The sequence below is a fragment of the Macrotis lagotis genome, chromosome 2, assembly GCF_037893015.1.
Source record: "Macrotis lagotis isolate mMagLag1 chromosome 2, bilby.v1.9.chrom.fasta, whole genome shotgun sequence".
NCBI lineage: Eukaryota > Metazoa > Chordata > Mammalia > Peramelemorphia > Peramelidae > Macrotis > Macrotis lagotis.
Window position 1 is genome coordinate 1,758,310 of NC_133659.1, and position 6,741 is coordinate 1,765,050.

General features: G+C 39.3%; 1 non-coding gene across 1 annotated transcript; it reads right to left on the bottom strand.

Annotated features, from left to right (window-relative positions):
* Nucleotides 1-5,944: 5,944 nt before the first annotated feature.
* LOC141515635 (U6 spliceosomal RNA) lies at nucleotides 5,945-6,047 on the bottom strand. Its single transcript, XR_012476397.1, has one exon. It is a non-coding gene; the product is annotated as a U6 spliceosomal RNA (small nuclear RNA).
* Nucleotides 6,048-6,741: the final 694 nt, after the last annotated feature.

Consider the following 6,741-nt stretch of genomic DNA (forward strand, 5'->3'; position numbering starts at 1 on the left):
TAGGACCAAAATGATATCAGTGTTCTGGAGTCATGGTACAGTGTTTCTGACTATGGTTGGTCAGACCAGTGTGAACTTGGAATACTGCACACAGGTCAGGCATAAATAGTCCATCTGAACATTTGGAGTGAAAATGTGAGAAATTTGTGCTTCTCGTCTCTTTTGAGCTACTACAAAGCTACTTTGCTCCTAGAGCACAGTGCCTTCTTTGATGAAGGCACATCATGCTGAGAACTCTTCGCCAAATCTCTTCTGAGAGTTTTTGAGAGTGTCCTTGTATTTCTTCTCTGACATTGGCATTGTTCAGCTTAGGCAAATGGATAATTGGCATTTGAACAGTGTGACCAGACCATTGGAGTTACACCCTCTGCAGTACAGTTTGAATTCTTGGCAATTTAGCTCCAGAAAGGGCCTCAGTATGTGGTACCTTGTCTTGTCAAATGATCTTCAGAATCTTCCCGATTCTGGATTTCTGATCCAAATGGAAGGAATTCAGCTTCATGGCATGGTGCTGGCAGACTGTCCAGGTGCCAATGAGATCAATGCCGTGACTCTGAGGACCTTCTGTTTAGTAGTCAGTCTATACCTCTTCTCTCCCACACTTCCCTTCAAAGTCTCCCAGACACTAAGCTAGCTCTAGTAATATGTGTGTTAACTTCATTATCAATGTGTACATCCCTGGTCCACTGCTACAGTAAGTAAACTTATCCACAATAGTCAAAATTTCTCAATTTGCTGTATCATTCCATGTATGGATCATGTGTCCAATGACATGCAAATTGAGAGATCTATGTCTGCATGCCAAGGAACAGCCTAAGGTCATAGTTGAAGGATGATACTTCTTTGAGTCAGATATCCAGCCATAGTGGAATGGGGCTATCATTCTATAAATGATATGATTTCTTTCTTCTGTGACCCAAAAGATCCATCCTAGGAAGGACAGTCTTCCAAATATGTGAAGTCAGCTGGTTTTTGCCTCCACAAATCTTCTCCTGGATAATTATCCCTGTTCTTTCAAAACATCCTTATATAGACTCTTAGAGCTTCATCATTCTGGACATTTCTGAACACTCTCCAACTCATCAATCTCCTTCTTAAATTGAAGTTCCATATCTGAACAGAGTTGCTGTTTAGTTCTTTTTCAGTGTGTCTGATTCTTTGTGAGTCATTTTGGGGGTTTTCTTGGCAAAGATACTGGATAGGTTTAATCATTTCCTTCTCCAGCTCACTTTACTGATGAGGAAACTCACAGGATTAAGTGATTTGCCCAGGGTTCCATAACTAGTTAGTATCAGGGGTCAAATTTGAACTCAGATCTCCCTGACTCTAGAGCCAGTGTCCTATCCATTGTGGCATCTAGGTGCCCTCTGAACACAACACTCTAGATGAATTCTGATGTGGCACAGTATAATAGTATAATCACTTCAACAGTCCTGGAAATTAGCCTCTCTTAATGCCTTCTCAAATTAGCTTTACATTTTTTGACTTCTACATTTCATATTAGACACATACTGAGTTTTCAGTCCCCTAAAAGAGACATTTTTAAACAACTTAAAAACAATCTTTCCCCATCTTCTACTTCTGAAGTTATTTTTTATACCCCAATATAAGACTTTATCCCCATTCAATTTCTTCTTCCTAGATTTAGCTCAGTTCCTTAGCCTGCCAGGATCTGTTTACATCCTGGTGCTTGTCTTGTATTTTAGAAATGCATCTCAGCTTTGTTTCATCTGCACATTTGATGTGTATTCTATCTATGTCTTTATATAAGTTATTAATAATAATTCTAGCAAGCATAGAACCAATAGAAGAATTTTAGTATTTTGCTTGAGCTTTTGTAGTTCTCAGGCTCTTTCACACATTTTACTATGTTATCACCTCTTTCATAACCTTCTATCATCACTGGAAAAATATTATGTAATAATTTATAAAAGTGCTGTCTAACCTTGGTCCATGAGATATACAACATTCTCATGAGGAGATAATAATTGAATAATTCTGTCAAATAAGGAAGTAGTTAGTTTTCCAGAGGCTGATCTAACAAGAGTTGTCTGTTGTTCTATTTACTGAGGAATCTGGCATACTGTTGACATAGGTTGGAAGACGTTTTAGTGAAGGGAAGGGTTTGTTCTGCCAGTGATTTAGTTTTGGGATTTTTTGTAATCGACAAAGATTAAATATGGTGAGAGTTTCTATTCTTTTAATTTTTCATGGCGTCACTATAAAGACAGGACTTGCTAAAGAATATGAATGGTGAATGCCTACCTTAAGGCGTAGAAAGGCAGATGGGTGGTGTAGTGGGTAGAGCACTAGCCCTAGAGTCAGGAGGACAGGAGTTCCAATCCAACTTCAGTCACTTACTGTGTCACCCATGGCAAGACCCTTGATCCTCTTTGCTTCCATTTTCTTCTCTGAAAAATGAGCTGGAGAAGGAAATAGCAAACTACTCTAGTAGCTTTCTCAAGGAAACTCCAAATGGGATCAGGAAGTTTTGGACATGATTGAAATCAGCTGAACAACAACAAATGTACAGGTTATTCTCATAAGATTTGTAAAGATTCTAAGTCAAGCCATAAACATTTATTGAGCACCTACGATATCCCCAAGACTGTGCTAAGCACTGGGAATACTAAAAGAGGCCAGAGATACGTTCTGCTTTCAAGGACCTTATAATCTAATGGGGGAGATAATCTACCAAAAAAACCTATACAGAATTAATAGGAAGTAAAGAACAGAGGAAAGACACTGGAATTGCAAGGGTTAGAGAGGGCTTCCTCCAGACAGTGGGATTTTAACTGGGATTTAAAGGAAGCCTGAGGCTTCTATAGTTACAAAACAGGAGGGAGAGCCTGAACAGCTGGAGAGAACCTAGAACCAAAAGATAGAGGATCTTGATTGTGCAATAGTCCAAAGGCCCGTGTCACCAGATCCAAGAATATGTTTTGAGGAGGAAAGTGCAAAAAAAAAAAAAAACAGAAAGGAAGGAGGGGATTGGGTCAAAGAGGGCTTTGAATGCCAAACTGTATGTTGTATTTGCTACTGGAATTCATAGTGAGCCACTGGCATTTATCAAGTAGAAGGGTGACACAATGGGACCTGTGCTCTAGGAAATCACTTTGGTGGATGAATAGACTGGGTGGATGGTGGACAAAAGTGGAGAAAGGCTCTAGTCAAACAGATCTAGAAGCATATATTGTAATCATCCAGGCATGAGGTGATAAGGGCCTTCCTTAGAGCAGGGTCAGTGTCAGAGGAGAGAAAGGGCTATATTTCAGAGAGATTGGAAAGGTAAAATCAATAGATTGATTATAGGAGTGGGAAACCTTGAGGAATACAGGATGACTCCTAGCTTGTGAGTCAGTGGGACTGTGAGAATGGTGCTATCCCTTACAACAAAAGAGAAGGTGGTGAAAATAAGATGATTGTTTGGGCATGTTATTTATGAGACATCACATCCCATAAAGGTAATTGAAGATGCAAGGTTCGAAGTCAGGAGAGGGACTAGGACAGGAAAAATGATTTTAAGACTCCTTAGAATAAAGATGGTAAGTAAATGGATCCATGGATACTGATTAGGTCAATAAATAATATGGTATAGAGGGAGAAGAGATGAGGACCCAGGATGGACCCCAGAAGCCCAGGTCAGCTATGGTTAGAGGTTATGGTTTGTAAGAAGTTCCAAAAAGAGACCAGTTGTCAGATAGATTGGAGGAGAACTAGGAGGGGGTGGTGTCTCAAAGACCAAGAGAGTGTATGAGCCCACGAGTTAGGGAGGGGAGAAAAGTTGTGAGCCAGGTATCAGACTCATTGAGAAAGGAAGGGGAATGATAACGATGTCTATAGAAAATAGCTACTAGGATTTTGATTGGGTAATTGATATAAATAGTAACTCAAAGGAAAAGAAATTACTAAGTGATGAATGAAGGGGGACAAATTGGAAGGGTCATCGGGGAGCAGAAAGTATTTCAACTTCTCCATCTCAACCAGTCAGCCCAGGAGAATGACTGAAAAAGAAACCAGTACTGAAAAGAGTGACCTAGAAGGCTGTGCCATTGAGAGAAATCTATGTTTCAGTAGGAATAGAAGATGGAAGCAAGGGAAGAAGAAAAGATTTACATAAAGGAAAGTTTATTGCTTTTGAAAAAGGAAGGCTAGAGGGAAAAGTAAAAGGCCTGGATGGAGTTAGCTTGAAACTTTGAAGTAGGAGAATTGAGAATGGGAAAGAGGAATTGTCTGGTGTTGTGATGCTGTTCCAAGTCCCTGGGATATGAAGGATGTAACCAAGGGTGGGAATGTTCCTCCTTGAGAGGAGAGTGCCACCCCTCTACCTTCAAAGGGCAAGCATAGTAGGAAACTGGAGATCAAAAGTCAAAGAGAGGGTTGTTCTTCTCACCAGAGGTAGTTTACATCCCATTTGGGAGACTGGATCAAAAGCAGGAGGTGGTTGCTGCTTTGTGCTGACACAAATGAAAGTAAGTTGCTTTGAGGCAGATGGAATTAGGCATTAGGACCAGTAGCTATTGATATTACCCCAAAACCTGAGAATAATGATATGGTCTTTCTTTTTTTCCTAAGCAATTAGTGTCTTTGCTTTGTTGACAATAACTTGAAAATTTCTGTGCTTTCTCCAGGTTGTACTTCCCCTGTGGCTACATGGTCCCAGTCATGACTTTGCCTGTTTTATAGAAGGTCCCTTTCCACTTCTTCATGTAGCCCATCAGAGACTGTGTGGTTACATTCATATGGGACTAGAGGGAACTTTGTAATCTGTCATGTCCAGCTCTCTCATTTGAAAAATATCAAAGAAAGGAGAAGAGACTTGCTCATGGTCATATAGCTAATAGGGCATCGAAGTGATACACTGACTGGAGCACTAGCCTTGGAGTCTGGAGGACCTACATTCACATTTGGCCTCAGACATTTATTACCTGTGTTGCCCTGGGTAAATCACTTTATCCTATTGGCCTCTAAACCTCATCTATAAAATTAGTTGCAGGAGGAAATGATTTCCAAAGGAAATCCCAAATAGAGTCACAGAGAGCCAGGAAAAGCTGAAACAACTCAACAATACAGGTAATAAGTATTAAAGATGGAATCTGAACATAAACCCTCTTCATTCCAAATCGAGGTTTCTATGCACTACGATGCATTGCTTCTCTCTGTGAATGTGATGGCTCTGTTGTCATTGGTCAACCCCAAGAATTTGTTGTAGAAAAGTCAACATTTATTTTTGTCTTTCCTTTTTCCAGTCTCGTCTTTAAACGATCTCAGGTTACTGTGAGTGGTTAGGTGCCTTACTTTTCTGAACTTGTTCACTCTACTATTTCTTGATAATTTATATAGCAGGAACAATTAAAATTTTTATAATCTAATCATCAGTAAAATTTTAAAATTGTTACACTAATGCTTCTGTATCTTTATGCTTGACTAAGATAGCTGATATTTTTGACATGAGCCACTGTCGGGGTTTTTCTAATTTCTTTTTCCCCCCATAGTTCACTTTTTTTAAATTAGCTTCTTTTGGGCAGGCAACTTGGGAATAATATTGCAATAGGTGTAAAAAGTCAGACTTCTACCATGGGGACATTTTGTGTTCAAAATCCAATATAAATATTTCAAATCCACATTTCTGTGGCTACAGATATTTAGTTGCTTGACTCATATTCATAGAAAGAAAGGTCATCCTAGCTAGAAAAAGCAGGACTACACAAGAACTTTAAACCAGGTGGAGCTTCCTTTCATAACCTAACACAACATGTTTAGTGGCCTGAAAACGAGGTCCCTCATCAAATATGGAGTTTCTCAAAGGCATTGGGAGTAACCTGGAGTTCCATTTCCAGTGTTTTTAGCCTTGTAGTTGCATTAGGAACCATTTAAACAGTAATAATTTTAGCACTGTAATAGAAAAAAAGTTTTGTTAACAGGTAGATTATAGACCATAAAGAAAAATATGGAATGCTTCACGAATCTGCATGTCATCCTTGCACAAGGGCCATGCTAATCTTCTCTGTATCATTCCAATTTTAGTATATTTGCTGCTGAAGCAAACACTTCTGATTTCTTCATAATTTGATTTGTTCTATCAGGGTCATTGCCTTAAGAAGAGACGATAGTCTGTGTCAAGGTCTATTTTTTGATCCATTTCATTTTTTATCAACAACTTTTAAAATGTCAGATTGGAATTGCTTCAGCTTTTTGTGATATTTTTTTTCATTTGGTTTTGATTTTGATCTTAGTTCTAAAAATGTGTGTATGTGTAATTGAGTTGGGGGATTTTCCCAGGGGTACTTTCATAGCTGATATGGATGATTTGGCGGTAGGCTATAACTACTCTCAGAATATATGACGAGTTAAAAAATAGGAAGGTCAGGGGTGGCTAGGTGGCGCAGTGGATAGAGCTCTGGCCCTGGAGTCAGGAGTACTTGAGTTCAGATCCGACCTCAGACACTTATTAATTACCTGTGTGTCCTTGGGCAAGCCACTTAACTATATTGCCTTGTAAAAACCTAAAAAAAAAAACCCCATGAAATAGGAAGGTTGGCATGGTAGGCAAAGTGGACAAGAAAAAAAAGGACGGGAAGGAAAGCCAGAGCAGAAGTGATGATGGATGGTGAGTGTGCTGACCTGTGGAAGGACTGGAGATCACAGTGCACACAGAGAATAGATTTTGGAGGAGTGATACATAGGAAGAGATGAAATTCAAGAAAAATATAGTCAGAGAAAGGAATTTCACAATTCTTG